The 16,843-nt window shown below is 40.9% G+C and overlaps 1 protein-coding gene across 3 annotated transcripts in view; it reads right to left on the minus strand.

Moving 5' to 3' along the window:
* Positions 1-16,843, minus strand: part of Cbfa2t2 (CBFA2/RUNX1 partner transcriptional co-repressor 2) — a 100,383-nt gene that overhangs the window by 43,338 nt on the left and 40,202 nt on the right. The window contains exon 2 of one of the 3 annotated variants that reach the window (XM_041670245.1): positions 2,337-2,554. The exons of the other annotated variants lie outside the window; for them this stretch is intronic. The gene's annotated coding sequence lies outside the window, so the exon portion shown is untranslated. The remainder of the gene's footprint in view (positions 1-2,336; positions 2,555-16,843) is intronic. 3 annotated transcript variants of the gene reach the window in all.

Here is a 16,843-nt window from a genome sequence, read left to right on the forward strand (position 1 = left end):
TTTCTGATGGGGAGATGATAAGCCTGTGATGCAAGATGGCCATGTGTGAGTTTCACGTTGTGTCGTACAGCAACTCCTGAGAAAGTGCAACAATACGAATGGATTGGGAGGGTGAATTTAAAAATTTCTTAAAATTAGAATATAGAGAATTTGATAATTGATAAGATGATTGGGGGGGAGGGGGAATGTACATCAAGGTGGAATTATTGACCAAGACAGAGAACACTAGTAGTAAAGTATATTTGAGGAAAGAAATTATGTATTCAGTATGGGACCTTTTTTCTTCTTTTTTTTTGTCCAGGGACTCATTCTGTAGATCAAGCTGGCCTCAAACTCACAGAGATGCCCTCTGCCTTCTAAGTGCTGAGATTAAAGATGTGTGCCACTCTGCCTGTAGGATATTAAATTTTTATGCTCACTCTAAACCAGTATGCTCCCAGTAGATAGTTCAATTCAGAAGTTTGGAAATAAAAGAACACTTCAGCTTAGAACTGGAAGTTATCAGCATCAAGGATATAAAAGAAATTACTAATTTTTTAAAGAATTTATTACTTTATTTTTACACTTATGTGTGTACAGGTATATCCTCCTCTGCCCAAACAGGCCTTAGAACCAGAATGACAGGCTTGATGTGGGTGCTGTGAGCTGTGATTGTCTGCAAGGGCACTGTGCACTCTTAACCTTATTGAGCCATGTCTCCAGGCCCAACTGAATTTTAATTAATTAAGTTTTATTTTATTGTATTTTTGAGAGAGCATCCTGTGGGTCCCAGGCTGGTCTGGAACATACTATCTAAAAGGAAGCTTTCAACTTCTGATCCGCCTGAGTTAACATAAACTCATAAGGTCCCAGGCTGGCCTGAGTGCTGACATAAAAAGGTGTGTACCGTTACACCCAGCTTCTTCTGTTTTTGTTCTGTTTTGGTTTTTTTCCTGCTTTTACTTTATGCTCAATGAAAAATAGATGGTATTATATACTAAGTACCCTTTTTCAAGCCACTAATCTATTCCTTTGTATATGTCACAAAGCCAAAGATGAAAAAATAACATTTTTACAAACGTCCAGATTCCAGATTTCATCATTTTGCAAGTTCTGCAATCTGTCTATAACTATCCCATGGAAAACTTGGCTTTATACTTCTTTGCTGTCATTTGCAGCTCCTAATTCTGGAGATTCACATTTAACCACCTCTAGCCAAGTCTTCAATCTAAACCAGTGGTTCTCAATTTGTAAGTCGTGATCCATTTCAGGGTCTTGCATATCAGATATTTACTAATATTACCATTCACTACAGTAGCAAGATCACAGTTATGAAGCAGTAATGAAATAATTTTATGGTTGGGGTCACCACAACATGAAGAACTGTAAAGGGAAGCTTGAGAACCACTGGTCTAAAGCAAAGCCCTTTAAGACAGCCAATTCACAAGGAAAGGATGAGTAAGACAGAAAAGGGAGAGGGGGAGAGGGAAAGGGCGGATGTGGAGGCTAGGAGATGGTTCAGAAGTTAAGAATGCTTGCTGGTTTTTTTTTTTTTAAGCGGTCCCAGGTTCAATTCCCAGCACCCACATGGTGGCTAACAATTCTCTCTAACTCTATCTAGTTCAGGGGATGATAACCCTCTTTTAGCTTCCTCAGATACCAGGTACAATCAAAGTGCCCACACAGACATGTAGGTAAAACGCTCATACACAGAAAATAAAAATAAAGGTTATTATTATTATTATTATTATTGAAAGGAAAGAAAGGCCAGGTATGGTGGTGCAGGCCTTTAATCCCACCCAACACTTGGTGAGTGTGAGGCCAGCCAGGTCTACAGAGTGAGTTCCAGGATAGCCAGAGCTATACAGAGAAACTCTATCTAAACAAGCAAGGTCTTCTGTGGCCTTCTCTGTGGATTTCAGCCAGCCAGCCAGCGTTTCCTGTGCTTTTACATGGTTTTCTCGGGTACCTAAAAATATTAATTTCCATTACAGTGTAGACTGACCTGGGATAGGAGTCTGAGCTTTGGATTAAGGGCTGTCAACTGATGATAAGTATACAGATAATTTTTAAAGCTTGAGAGCAGGTATTTTGGATGGAGTGAGCAAAGAATAGGTCTGAGGACTGAGCTCCAGGATTCCAATTTAAGATGACAAAGAAGATGCTAAAGAAGTACATGAAAAACAGCAGCCAGGGACATATATGGGGAAGGGGAGGGAAGGAACACATGGGAACCAAGCTAACAGGATTGTTTGCTGGCCTATAAGCACTGGAAATGTAAATAATAGAAAGCACCACAACAATTTATGCCATCTGTTTACATTATTATAAGGACCAGACATATTAGTAATAAATACCTTCTTAAAATTTCTGTGCAATCCTTCTAGCCGCCTGGCAGAGGAGACATTCTTTCTGGCCTTGGGTTTTTCTAGAAAAGCGGAGGTGGACCAGAGCTTACTGGTTGCTCTTCCAAAATTCCTGAGTTCAATTCCCAGCAATGACATGACAGATCACAACAGTCCATGAGATCCAAGGCTCTCTTCTACTGTGCAGATGTACATCCAGATAAATAAATCTTTTTAAAAAAAAAAAAAAAAAAAAAAACCTTAGGGGCTGCAGAGATGGCTCAGCGGTTAAGAGCATTGCGTGCTCTTCCAAAGGACCCGAGTTCGATTCCCAGCAACCACATGGTGGCTCACAACCATCTATAATGAGGTCTGGTGTCCTCTTCTAGCCTGCAGGCATATATGTAAACAGAATATTGTACCCATAATAAATAAATAAAAAAAAATCTTAGTTTAGAAGCAGGCAGATCACTCTGAGTTCCAGGACAGCCAGGAATACATAGTAAGACTGTCTGAAAATACATGAAAACCCCTCACTTTGTGTGTGTATAGGTCAGAGGAGAACACAGGGAATCCATTTTCTTTTTCTACCAGGTGGGTTCAAGAAATTGAACTCAGACTATTAGACTTAATACACAGCAGTTTTTAACCTGCTGAGCAATCTTTCCAGCTCTAAAGTACCTTTTAAAACTTATATACTTTTTTAAAAAATGTATTTTATTTGTGTCTATGTACGTGTATGCGCGCGCACACACACACACACACACACCTGGATGTTCACATGAGGAAGCCAAGGGGGCATCCAAAATCCTTTATTTTATTCCTTTGGGACAGGGCGTCCCACTGAACCTAGAATCAGGCTAGTGGCTAGAAACCACACACAGTGATCTTCCTGTCTCTATTCCCCCACACCCCTAACTATTACACATTTACTTGTTGCTCTTCCAGAGGTCCTGAGTTCAATTTCCAGCACTCACACTTTGGAAGAATTACAAGTGAGTGTGGCCACACCCAGGTTTCCCCATTGGTGCTGAGATAGAGATCCCAAAAAGTCCTCATTCTTCAGCAGCAAGCATTCTTACCCACTCAGACATTTCTGGAGGTGTGGTAATGAAGACCTATACCTGTAGTGATACTTTGCTGTGCTTTACTAAATAAAGCATGCCTGGAGACCAGAGGGTGGAGCTACCCCACATTAGCCAGTCACACAAGCCAGGCAGTGGTGGCACACACCTTTAATCCCAGCACTTGGAAGGACAAAGCAAAAAAAGATCAGCAGTTCAAGGCAGTTCAACCCTGGGCTACACAAGATTGAATCCATCTAAAAGAGAAACAGAGCAGGGCGGTAGTGGCTCACACCTTTAATACTGCACTAGGGAGGTAGAGATGGGAAGTGATGTGGTTGGGGAAGAGAGGAATATAAGGCGGGAAGAGACAGACTACCCTATTGAGTCTGAGGATCTTGTAAAGGTAAGAACTAGAGGCTGGCTGCTCTGCTTCTCTAACCTTTCAGCTTTTACCCCCCAATATCTGACTCCAGGTTTTTATTATTAAGACCAATTAAATTAGTGTTTATTAGTTAAACAGTAAAAACAGGAGTTCAAGAGCATCCTTGGCTATGTTGAGAGTTGAAAGCCATCGTGGTCTACAATGAGACCTTGTCTAAAACTCTACCCCACATGTGCCAAAGCATTTAAAAAAAAGCACAGGAACAAGGATGGAAAAATGTTCTCTTTTACAAACGATTAAAACCATGAAAGACTACACAAAAATCTTACTCTACAACGACATGGACAAGCACAATAGCAATAGTAATTTCAGGCCAGATAAGAGTTAATTTACCACCGGGTGGTGGCACAAACCTTTCATTCCAGCACTCAGAGGCAGAGACAGGCGGATCTCTTTGAGTAAACAGCCTGGTCTACAGAGTAAGTTCCAGGACAGTTAAGACTGTTAAACAGAGAAACCCTATCTTGAAAAACCAGCCGGGCGGTGGTGGAGCACGCCTGTAATCCCAGCACTCGGGAGGCAGAGGCAGGTGGATCTCTGTGAGTTTGAGGCCAGCCTGGTCTACAAAGGGAGTTTCAGGACAGGCTCCAAAGCTACAGAGAAACCCTGTCTCGAAAAAACCAAAAAAAAAAAACAAACCAAAAACAAACAAACAAACAAACAAACAAAAAAAACCCAAAAGAGTTCATTTGCAACTTGGGATATTGCTCAGTAGAAACCTCATCTAACATACACAAAAGTACACACATATACTGCCCCCTATCCCCAGGATTTAGAAGGAAGCAAGAAAATTAGAAGTTCAAAGTCCTCAACTACAATGGGTATTTGAGCTAATAATCTGGACTACATGAGATGAAAACCATGAAATTTTCCTTTTTTCCTCAATTTAAAAGTACCTCTTAGCCAAAACAGAATAATAATATAAGTAAAAGGTTTGTTGGTTGCCAAGATGAAAGGGCAAGTGTCACCTGGGCATGGTGGGGCATACGTATAATGCTACTAGGAGGGTTGAGGATTCCGGGTTTTAGGTCACTCTTTCAGAGCAGACAAGGCTCCCATGGAAGACAACACTGATCTGGAATATGGAAGATGTGCCTGCCTGATTTTAATGCTTGCTGATTAGCTATAACAGAACCTGAGAAGTCATTCCAGTGAGCAGGCGTTTAACATTAACAGATGACAAAGTGTTGTTTGACCATCCACACACAGAACTCTTAGCTAGTGCTCAGGTAAGAATGTGTTGACAGTCATTATGTTACTGAGTGCGGAGGATAGGAAACTAAAGGGTTTCTTCCAGTGGTGATCATTTTAATATTTAAAGACATGTTGTAATCAGCCTGCCAACATCAAAGCCTGTTGATAACCTTAATGCAAGTAAAAGCAGCAGCAACACAGCTAACCTGATAATGTAAATAGGGAAAAGTGAAATATGGATTGCTGTACCCCAGTTCCAGCAAATGTTTATTTGGAATAACAGAATCTACTCCAACTGTACACCATCTGTTTCAAGTCTCCATCAAGGTAATATTTTTCACATAGAGAGAAATGACAAATACCCTGCCTTCTTAGAGAGGCTACCTCTGCCACAGTGTAGCTGATCTCAAGCTTTTAACATTATATAGTATTAGCATCCTGGCCGAACATTTATTACCACAGTCAGAGTCCAGATAAGTCCAAGACTGTCATGAAATAAGTTAGCTCTAATCTTCTTACTCATATATAATCCTCCTCACTTTGTTTGCGTGTACGTGCATGCATGCATGCGTGTCTGTCTGTCTGAGACAGAGCACTGTCAACTTTTCATACTCCTAATAATGGTTCTCCTAAGATGGAAACTCAGGTCTCTCTAGCTCCAGCCACTAACACAACTGTACTATGGTGTCTCTACAATCAACACATAACCTTCTGAAACAAAACACATCAGAGTAAATGCTGACAGTCCAACTCCAAAATATTTCACAAGACATCCATATCCCTCCCCCACTGGTGATATCGTAGACATTGTCATGAACGGCAACAACTAGTCCCTAACTATTCTTCCTGCTTCATTCAGAACTGACCCCTTCCAATCTAGCTGATTTAAACTTTAAAATGGGTCCTATCAGAAATTAATTTAAAACTCTTAATGGCCTCTTCCTGTTCTTAACAATAAAACATCAACTCTTTACCTTGAGGGGAGATTGGACAAGGTTTCACTATGTATCCCAGGATAGTCTTGAACTTACTATGTTGCCCAAGTTGATCTGGAGCTTGCGCCAATCTGCCTTCCTCAGTCTCCAGAATGCTGGGATTAGAGTACTATATCCATGGTCTTTTAAATAGGTCTCAAAGTTTGGTCTAAAACTGCTAAACATTCTGGAGACCCTTTGTGGTAAAAAATGGGCAAGTGGGGAGAAGAAGAGAGAAAAAGATTTTCAAAATCATGTTAGGAGCTCAATTGCCTTATTATTTATTTGAAAACAAGGTCTCACATATAACAAGCTGACCCCTGAACTATTGTCTCCACTTGCTGAGTCCTGGGATTACGGGTGGGCTATCACGTCTAGCTACAGCTGTTTTTCTACCACTAACCAGCTACATAACACCTGGGACAAATGACTATTTTCTCACTTATAAAATTATCTGTCACCTGACTGAAAGACAGCCTCTAGAAAAGATATTTATATTACTATAGTCATCCCCGTTAACAGCATTATTCACAACAGCTAAAACAGAAGCAGAAACAGGCACAGCAGCAAGTGCTTGCAAGGTAGAAGCTGGAAAATCAAGAGTTCAGGTCAGGTGGGCAGAAATGGCACAGTCCTATTTCAGCACTCGGGAGGCAGACCTGACTTTGAAGCCAGCCTGGTCTACATAGGAGGGTTCCAGGACAGGCAGGACTACTCAGAAAAACTCTGTCCTGAAAACAAGACAAAACAAAAAGAGTTCAAGACCAGCCTCCGTTATTTCCCATGTTTTAGGCCAGTGGATGGCAGAAGAGAGTGGTAGGTTCCCTGGAACTAGAGTTACATGAAGTTGTAAGTCACCTTATGAGTGCTGGGAATTGAACTCAATTACTCTATGAGAATATGTGCTATCAACTGCTGAGCCATCTCTCCAGCCCCTTGATTTTCTTTTCTTTTTAAATATTTATTTTTTATTATGTATACAGCGCTCTGCCTAGCCCCTTAATTTTTTAAAGTAACATTTACTTAAATGTGCGCATGCATACATGCATGAATGTGCACACACAGGCATATGTAGAGGTGCTCCCATCGCCTCTGCCTCCAGAGTGCTGGGATTAAACCACACATCCTCGTGCCTGATGAGAAATAGGATTTCAGGGTCAGCCTTGCTACATAATGAGTTCTAGACCAGCCTGGCTAGATGTAAGTCCCTGTTCCTTCAAAACTGTGGACTGGAGAGGTGGTTCAATGGTCAAGAGCACTTGCTACTCTGGTTCTCAAGTTCAGTTCATAGCATCCACACTGGGCAGCTCACAACTGCCCGTAACTTCAGCATTAAGGAATCTAATATCCACTTTTGTCTCCTAGGATGTACAGAAGCAATGGGGGGAAAACACCATAAATAAATAAACTACATGGCTTGTGATACATATCTGGCTCCAAAACTCTAGTCTATGTGACCATGTGATTGTTTTTTATTTTGGCTTGTTTTAGTACTACAAGAAAAAGGGTTGTGTGTATGCTAGGCGTTCTGAGCTTGATGGAGGAAGGTCATTGGTTAAATAAAAAGAAACTGCTTGGCCCTCATTGGTTAGAAGATAGGTGGGAGGAGTAAACAGAACAGAATGCTGGGAGGAAGAGGAAGTGAGCTCAGACTCCACAGCTCTTCTCTCGGGAGTAGACACCTCAGAGAGAGAGACACCATGCTCCCGGCTCCCAGGCAGACGCACGCGATGAAGCAAGCCACCAGGTTAGACATGCTGAACCTTTCCCGGTAAGACCGGTGCTCACAGATTATTAGAGATGGGTTGATCGGAATGTGAGAATTAGCCTATAAGGGCTAGAGCTAAAGGGCCAAGCAGTGTTTAGATGAATACAGTTTGTGTGTTGTTATTTTGGAGCATAAGCTAGTCATGTGGGCAGCGAGTGCTGGGGACGCAGCCCCGCCGCTCATATTACTACATGAGCTACATCCTCGGCTCCAAGAAAAAGTTTTAACTCACTCTACCATATTCAGTCAGTTTGTATGATACAGATATTCTTTAATTTATATATATGTATGTCAAACTCTGAAAGAGCTTGCCAATGCTAGGGTTCCACCTGGTTGTATGCCCCTTAATCTTTGAAAAATTAAGTCCCTGTGCTCCCAAGAATACACAGCTTCTATTTAGGGTGGAGAAAAACAACCAAACAAACAGAACTTGAGATTCAGAAGCGGTGGAGACTAAAGATCAAGTTTTCTATGAGGAGAAGCTTCTGGACAATACTTATAACTGCCCAACAACATCTGGACAATACCCCTAACTGACCAACAACATCTGGTCAGGAATTTCTGACATAGAGCACTGCAATAATGTAAAGACAGCACTGTCAGTTAAGTGGAAGAGGGTCTAGGCAACAGTACCACATCTAATCAAACAAACCAAGAACCCTCATTGTCCTGCCTACATGCCTTCAAGCTCTAGCAAACCAGAGGCAAAACAAACTCAACTCTATCTGATTTCTAGGATTAATTAATAAGAAACCAGTATGAGATTACATACCTATAATCTCAGCACGTGCACATGTGGAGGCCAGAGGACAACATGCAGGAGTGTGTTCTTTCCAACACTTGAGACCCAGGGAGCAAACTCCTATCATCAGATATAGCAGCATCTTTACACACTGAACTATCACCAGCTCCTTAAAAAATTTAAACTATTTGAATGAAACAATGTCTGTGGCAAAATATGTAGACATGAAATCTGATTCTCATTTGCTTGAAGACAGAAATCCTGTGAGTTAGAATTAATGGCTTTAAATACCAAAACAGCTCGGCCACAGAGTTCAAATGAACTGCACGTGACATGATTCAAAGTTTGTCTTGGAAATATCCAAGACTTTTTCTATAAAGGTCCACTTAAGGAAATATAATTAAGGCTGATGTCAATAAACAAAAGCAGGAGTATTACATTTTAGAAGGAAGGCATAAATTTGAAGAGAGATAATACCTTTTCTGAGATAAGGGCCATCTACTCCTGGGCTTAAGGAAATCCTTCCTCCTTAGACTCCAGAGTAGCTAGAAGATCTCATGTAGCCCAGGCTGATCTTAAACCATGTGTAGCTAGTAAGGATCTTGAACTTGTGGTCATTCTTCCTCTACCTCCCAGTACATTGCCATTCCTACTTTTCAGTGGGTACAGGATACAGAACCAAGTCCTTTCGCAAGTTAGGCAAGTATTTTATCGACTGAGTTGCGACCTAAGACCCCCTAATTGGGTGTTTTCCCAGGCCTTCCTCCTGCTCTGGAACGGCCTTCCTACCAACATTTTCCCTCCCTGAGTTTCCCTGGCTCTTTACATTCCAGTTCCAGAGTGCTTGAGTCTGGAGTATAGTGCAGGGGATCAAACCTAAGGACTTGAAAATACTAAGCAAGTGCTCTATCACTCAACACAGACCCTAAGCCTACAAGAGTCAACTTTGGGGCCCTGGAGATGGCTTAGTAGACACAGGTGATTGACTACCTTAGTTTGATCCTTGGAACCCAAAGTCGAAGGCAAAAAGACTCATGAAAGTTGTTCTCTGACTTAGCAAGACTCATTCTAAAAATAATTTTTTAAAAAATGGGTGAGGGTACTGGTGTGGCTTACTGTTAGAATGCTTGACCAGATAAATCAAGTCCAGGATAGTTTCCAATTTTGTGGGACTCTGAGGAAAACCTCAAGGGATAGGTAGGAGAGCAGATTCGGGGGGGGGGGGGGGGGGCAGCAGCTCATTATCAAGAAGAACCCCAGTTTTCATCATTTCAGTAACAGAGACAACAATTATTAACGGCAATGCTGATAGGGCTGCAGGCAAAGGACAAAGGATTAAACTTGGGTTAGTGGTAATCCAGCACTCAGCAGGCGGATCTCTATGAGTTCGAGACCAGCCTGGTCTACAAGAGCTGCAGAAAAACCCTGTCTCGAAAAACAAAACAAAACAAAACAAAACAAAAAAAAAAAGAATTGAAAATAGACCCATATCTATCATCATGAACAAAACTCAAGTCCAAATGGATCAAAGACCTCAAAATAAAGCCAGCCACACTGAACCTTATGGAAGAGAAAGTGGGAAATACACTTGAACTCATTGGCACGGGAGACCACTTCCTAAATAGAACCCCAGCAGCATAGACACTGAAACAATTAATAAATGGGACCTCCTGAAACTGAAAAGCTTCTGTAAAGAAAAGGACACAGACAACAATACAAAACGACAGCCTACAGAATGGGAAAAGATCTTTACTAACCCCACATCAGACAGAGGTCTGATCTCCAAAATATACAAAGAACTCAATAAATTGATCATCAAAAGATCAAATAATCCAATAAAAAAAATGGATTACAGACCTAAACAGAGAACTCTCAGCAGAGGAATCTAAAATGGCTGAAAGACACTTAAAGAAATGGTCAACATCCTTAATCATTAGAGAAATGCAAATCAAAACAACTCTGAGATTCCATCTTACACCTGTAAGAATGGCCAAGATCAAAAACACTGATGACAGTTTATGCTGGAGAGTGTGGGGAAAAGGGAACACTTCTGCATTGCTGGTGGGAATGCAAACTGGTGCAACCCCTTTGGATGTCAGTGTGGCGACATAACTGAGGCTGGCTTCAAACTCTCTAGGTCTAGCCACAGATGTGTGTTTTATCATTCCAATACTGTTTTAGATTACAACTACCCTTGAAAACTAAGATTCCTTTCTATTAAAAGAAGAGAATGTCTATATATTTTATGCCTCCACACAGCTCACCTTCCTGTACACATCTTAACTGATAGGTTTGCAAATGCTATGTCTAACTTTTCATTCTGGATTTGAGAGTAAAGAGCAGGTGGCCTACCCAGCATAAACTCTTTCAAGAAATATTTTTTCCAGATCACATGTAGTTAAAAATCCAGATTTATACCTACAGATTAGTGAGCAACAATAATTTTCATAATGAAGTGACAATTATGCAGTGTGACAGCTGTTGGTGCCACTACCAAATGTAAGTTCTAAAACACAGGTTAACACCTCTAGTTCCTTGAGATTAAAGCAAAACAAAGAAAACAACAACATAAAGAATCTATCCACATGCTTTATAATACCAATCACAAGCATAAAACCCCCGTGGAAAGAACTACTTAGAAGTGATTTTGTGATGCTAAGGGTTGAAAACAAAACCTCCTGTTAGGCAAGCATTACCACAAAGCTAACATCACAAGCCTTCCTCCCCGCTCCCTTTTTGGTTTGCAAACCAGGGTTTCTCTGTGGCTCTTACTGCACCACCTCCGCCTGGCCCTCAGCCGTTTTAATTTATTTGAAACCAGGTCTTACTAAATTGCCTGTGCTAGCTTAGGAATTTCAATTCTCCGGCCTCAACTTCTTACATACCTAGAATTACTGTCTACCGCCTGGGCACAAATTTTTTTTATTTGGTGAGAGGAAGTGAGGGCATCCTGGATGACTTCAAATTCACAGAGGTCTATCTGCCTGTTTTCTGATCGCTGGACTATGCCTGGATCTGAAAAGACTTTTTTCCCCCAGTTCTAGACAGGGCTTATCTGTGTAACCCTGGCTGTCCTGGAACTTGCTCTGTACACCAGACTGGTCTCGAACTCAGAAATCTCTTTGCCTATTCCTGAGTGCTGGGATTAAAGGCATGCAGCACCACCATGTTCAGCTTCTTTACTTTTTAAAGTGAATTTAGGACTTATTAGATAATCTTTAAACCCTCTTTTTATTTTATTTTAATGTTTTTGGAGACAAGAGTCTCACATAGCCCAGGCTGGCCTCAAGGTCAGTTCTGCCCCAGACACTGGAGCTCTGAATTAAAAGGCTGTGCCTCCGTAACATGTCGTGGGATGTTATCCTAAGATGTGTTACATTCATTTATGATATGAAATGTTAGTTTAATGATGCAAATATTCGCTGCTTTTCTTTTCTTTTTTACCCACAATAGGGTTTCTCTGTGTAGCCTTGGCTGTCCTAGAATTCACTCTGTAGACCAAACTGGTCTTGAATTTACAGAAATCTGCCTGTCTCTGCCTTCTGAGTGCTGGGATTAAAGGCTTGCACCACATTTGCCCGGTGTATTGCAATTGTTACTGTGTCTTCCTAAAACACTTGAATGATGTAATAAAGAGCTGAGCAGCTAATAGCTAGACAAGAGAGGGTTAGGCAGAACTACCAGGCAGAGAAAAAAATAGAAGACAGGAGGTGAGAATGCCAGGGTCCAGCCACCCAGTCATACAACCAGCCATGCAGTAAGAAGGAAAAAAAGATATATAGAATAGAGAAAGCCCAAAGGCTAAAGGTAGATGGGATAATTTAAGAAAAGCTAGCTAGAAATAAGTCAAGCTAAGTACAATGACTGACCTCTTACACACTCAACTTAAACTAGAAAATTTAAAACTTTGGAACTTCTTCACTATAACTACCTAAAATATATAACCCCAGTTATGTTATTAAAAAAAGAAAAGAAAAAATTAAAATTCAAGAGCAGCTCTATATTTTAGAGATGGGAATGATATACACCAAGATGTTTATATTAATGTGAAAAATACTCTATAAACATATACAAAATGATTTACTGACTAACATCCAGAACCACAAAAACATTAAAAAAAAAAAAAACTAAACAGGAAAGTTGGGCATGGTTCATGCCTATAGCCTTTGTATTAAAGGGGCTGAGGCAGAAGAATCTCAAGTTCAAAGCCCAACTGGTGCTAAACTCTGTAGCCCTTAAAAACAAACAATTAGAACAATCACACACATACACACAAACCAGGAGATTATCTTCAAGAATTCACAGTAAGCGAAATATTCAGGTCTTATAACAGCCAAACCAGGACCATTTATGTGGCAAACAGGTACAAGAAGCACCTACTGTGCAAGCTTAATCAACCTGAGTATGAGTCCCAGAATGCACTCAGATATGTAAATCAAATAATATTCATAATAACTTCTAGGGGCTGGAGAGAAGAAGGCTCAGTGGTTTAGAGCACTTAATTGTTCTTGCAGGGGACTGGGTTTTGATTACCAGCATCTACATGGTAGCTCACAACCATCAGTAACTTCAGTTCTAGGAGATCCAACACTCTCTTCTGACTTCTGTGGGTACCAGGCATGAAAGTGGTGTGCATACACACATGCAGGCAAAACATTCATACATAGCTGGGTGGTGGTGGTGACGCATACCTATAATTCCAGCATTTAGGGGATAGAGACAGGCAGATCTCTGTGAGTTAAAGGCCAGCCTGGTCTACAAACTGAGTTCCAGGACAGCCAGAGCTACACAGAGAAACCCTATCTTGAAAATAATAATAATACCTTTAAACAAACTCAAAAATTTAAATGGCCAAACCAAACTATAAAAATGAAAGCTTTCTTTTTTGTGTGGGGTGTGGGAAAAATTTAAACTCACTATGGAACACAAGCTGGCCCTAAACGCAATCCTCCTGCATCCACTGGAACTATAAGTATGTGCTTTCATGCCTGTCTAAAACAGTTTTCTACTTTCAAAATATATCATTAAGAAAACAAACCAGCTGGGCAGTGATGGTACGTGCCTTTCATCCCAGCACTCGGGAAGCAGAGGCAGGTGGCTCTTTGAGAGTTCGAGGTCAACCTGGACTAGAGTTCCAGGGCAGTCAGGGCGACACAGAAAAACCCTGTCTCAAAAAACCAACAAACAAATAAAATAGTGATGCTGGAGGGATGTCTCACCCAGGCTCAGGTGCCAGTACCCTTTCAACATGGCAGCTTTCAACAGTCTGTAACTCCAGTTCCAGGACATTCAATGCCCCTGTCTGGCATACACTGGCACTACACACATGATACAATAACATACATACAGGCAAAATACACACATAAAATAAATTTTTAAAAAATAAATGTTAAAAAATAACAAAAACCCTGTCTTATAAAACCAAAAAGAAAAAAAAAATCCCGTATTTGGACATATGATGCCTGTGCATTTTAATGATGTATTTCTAAAAGGCATTACACAAGGTTTCTACCGCAGTCCCCTGCCTTCCTTTCTTTTTTTTATTTTTTTTTATTTTTTAATTTTTTCATTTATTTTTTTCATTTATGAATCAAGACAATGAGACCTCTCTCCAGCCCTGCCTTCCTTTCTAAGGACAATTTCTATGTGCAGACATTTTGATTAATCCATAGAAAGCACCCAGGCTATCTGCACCACTGAATGAAAGGGTCTTCTTTCAGATTTTCTTCAGGGCTCACTAAGCCACCCTTTAGCTTTGCTGCCCTATTTCATCTTGAAGGCTGGCCTGATAATCAGACCAGCACTCTGACATCCTGACTGACCAGCATTCACTTCTAATCAACAGCAGACGTGGGAGTGATGCCAGGATGGGCCTTATGCCAGAGGAACATTTTTTTCTCCTATTCAAGAGCAAACACCCTCTCTTAGCTCCAAGTCACCCAAACAGAGGGAAGGACATCTGGAAATGCAGTGCAGCACCATGTGTTTGGCCTCGCTGGATGACAAGCAGCTCTAGGCATTACAAGCAGGAGTTGTTACAGCCTGTGGAACACTGCACACTACAGCAGCTCTGAAAGCTGGCGGGACGGACTACACATGCTGGGGAGAGGGGGCAGGACTTTAAGAAACGCCATTGTCATCAATGGTTCTTCCAACAAATATGTGGAAACACTTCATCTCATTTTCACATTAAACTTTAGGCTCGAAATGTCTTTTTCCATAGATTTGACTGCAATGTGACTACTGGGGGTAAAGCTATTTAAAAAAACTTAAAATACTACGACCAAAACAAAAACAAAACTGACTCCATCACTCGATGAAAAAATGGCTCAATCATACAGAAATTGCCCTAAAAAATATTTTTTGGTGATGCATGTTTTTTTAATCTCAACACTCAGGAAGCATAGGCAGCAGATCTCTGAATTCCAATGCCAGCTTCCATCTACAGAATTCCTTCCAGGACAGTCTGTCTTAAAAACAAAAAAACAAAACAAAACAAAACAAATGGCTGGGCAGTGGAGGCGCACATCTTTAATCCCAACACTCAGGAGGCAGAAGTAGGCAGATCTCTGTGAGTTCAAGGCTAGCCTAGTCTACAGAGTGAATTCTAGGACACACTCCAAAACTAGAGAAACCCTGTCTTAAAAAAATATATTGTTTTCCTTTCCTTTTTCCTTTATTTATTGGTTCTTATATGCTAACCTATATACCTGAGCCCAGCCTTGAACCCCTGATCAGTAAATATACTGCCTCTGCCCACCAAGTGCTGGAATAACAGGTGTACAGCACTGTATCCAATTCTTTACAACTTAACCAAAAACTAAAGCACAGAAATGGTAAGTTATATTCAGCATTATATGACTGAGTGATAGTTTGCTGTACTTAGAGCCTACAACTGTAACAAAAGACATCTAAGTTGAGAGGTACAAATAAGCCTTTAATCCTAGCACTTGGGAAGCTGACTCAGGAAGAGCTTTCTGAGTACTAGACCAGCCTGACCTACAGATTGAATTCCAGGACAAGCAAGACTACGTAGTGAGAACCTGTCTCAAAAACAAAACAACAATAAGGAGAAAATTATTCTAAGATTCAATGAAGTTTGTACACTTTGACTAAGACTTTAAGGAAAATAACACTGGTGACAGCACAAAGGGACAAACGTGACGATAAGTGCAGTCTACAGCTGACACAGACCCTAGAAAGCTAGAAAGATAGAAGTAGAAGTTATGGGAAAAGAGGCCAGTTATGTCTTCACTGACAATAAAAAAGGCTTCTCACCCTTAACAAATTAACGGGCTTTAGAATCAGCAACAGATGTGCCTTAAGGCATAGTTAACAAACTCTGGTAACTATGTAGTTAAACATAGTTAACTACACCCGGAATATCATCGGTTGGTACAGTACTTGCTTAGTTTGGTATGCACAGTCCCAGGTTCAATCTCTAGGGCTGCATAAACCCAATGTAGTGGCACAAGCCAGGAACCCCAGAATCAGAAAGAAACACTGCTTGCCTAGAGCTCAATACGACTACATAGTTGCTTGGTTACCAAGCTACCAGAGGTATACAAGGCACAATCTTGTCTCTAAAGTATAAATACACAAACCACACAGCCTAGAATGATGGTTTGCACCTCTAATCATGGCACTTGGTAGAATGAAGCAGGACAAATGTTACCACGAACAGGAGACCAGGACCCAGGACGGGTTAGTTATTGAGAGCCTGTCTTAAGTGAGAATGCAAAGGTCAACAGGCAACCCTGCTCAATAAAACACCGAAATATAAGCAGGTATTATAAACACCGAAATATAAGCAGGTATTATATGTTTACCAGAACAGGGTAAAGAACAGAAGAACAAAACCAGATAGAGAAAATTGTCTTTGGCAGACACTTCAGTGGCACAATTAGCACCCACTCAATTCATCTATCATGATAGCTCAATCTTATTTTGACATTAAACTAAAATTGGCATAGGAATGATAAACTAAAGATTGCAATAAATGAACTGAGAGAACAGTACCAACTATGAGATTTCATGGACAGCTCTCCAAAGTACAGAATACTCCCACACACAGAGCAAACGTTCAAGTTTGGAGTGGTTAACTTACAGTCTTCCAGATTCTGTGATTCTTCACAAATGCAAGCAGAAATATAGATAGATTGTAGCAAGAGTACAGATGCAGCTTGCAGATGTCAGGCTGTTAGCTCTGTGATCAGCAACCATGCTACCTGCCTTGCCAGGTACTCCTGGTAAAGCTGCCTCAGGTGGCACTCAGGGCTATCCAAATAACTGAAGGAGGCTCTTAGCGGTCACACTACGGAAAAAGACCTTA

The sequence above is a fragment of the Microtus oregoni genome, unplaced genomic scaffold, assembly GCF_018167655.1.
Source record: "Microtus oregoni isolate MIOR12 unplaced genomic scaffold, Mior012 000020F_ref0000438, whole genome shotgun sequence".
Lineage (NCBI taxonomy): Eukaryota > Metazoa > Chordata > Mammalia > Rodentia > Cricetidae > Microtus > Microtus oregoni.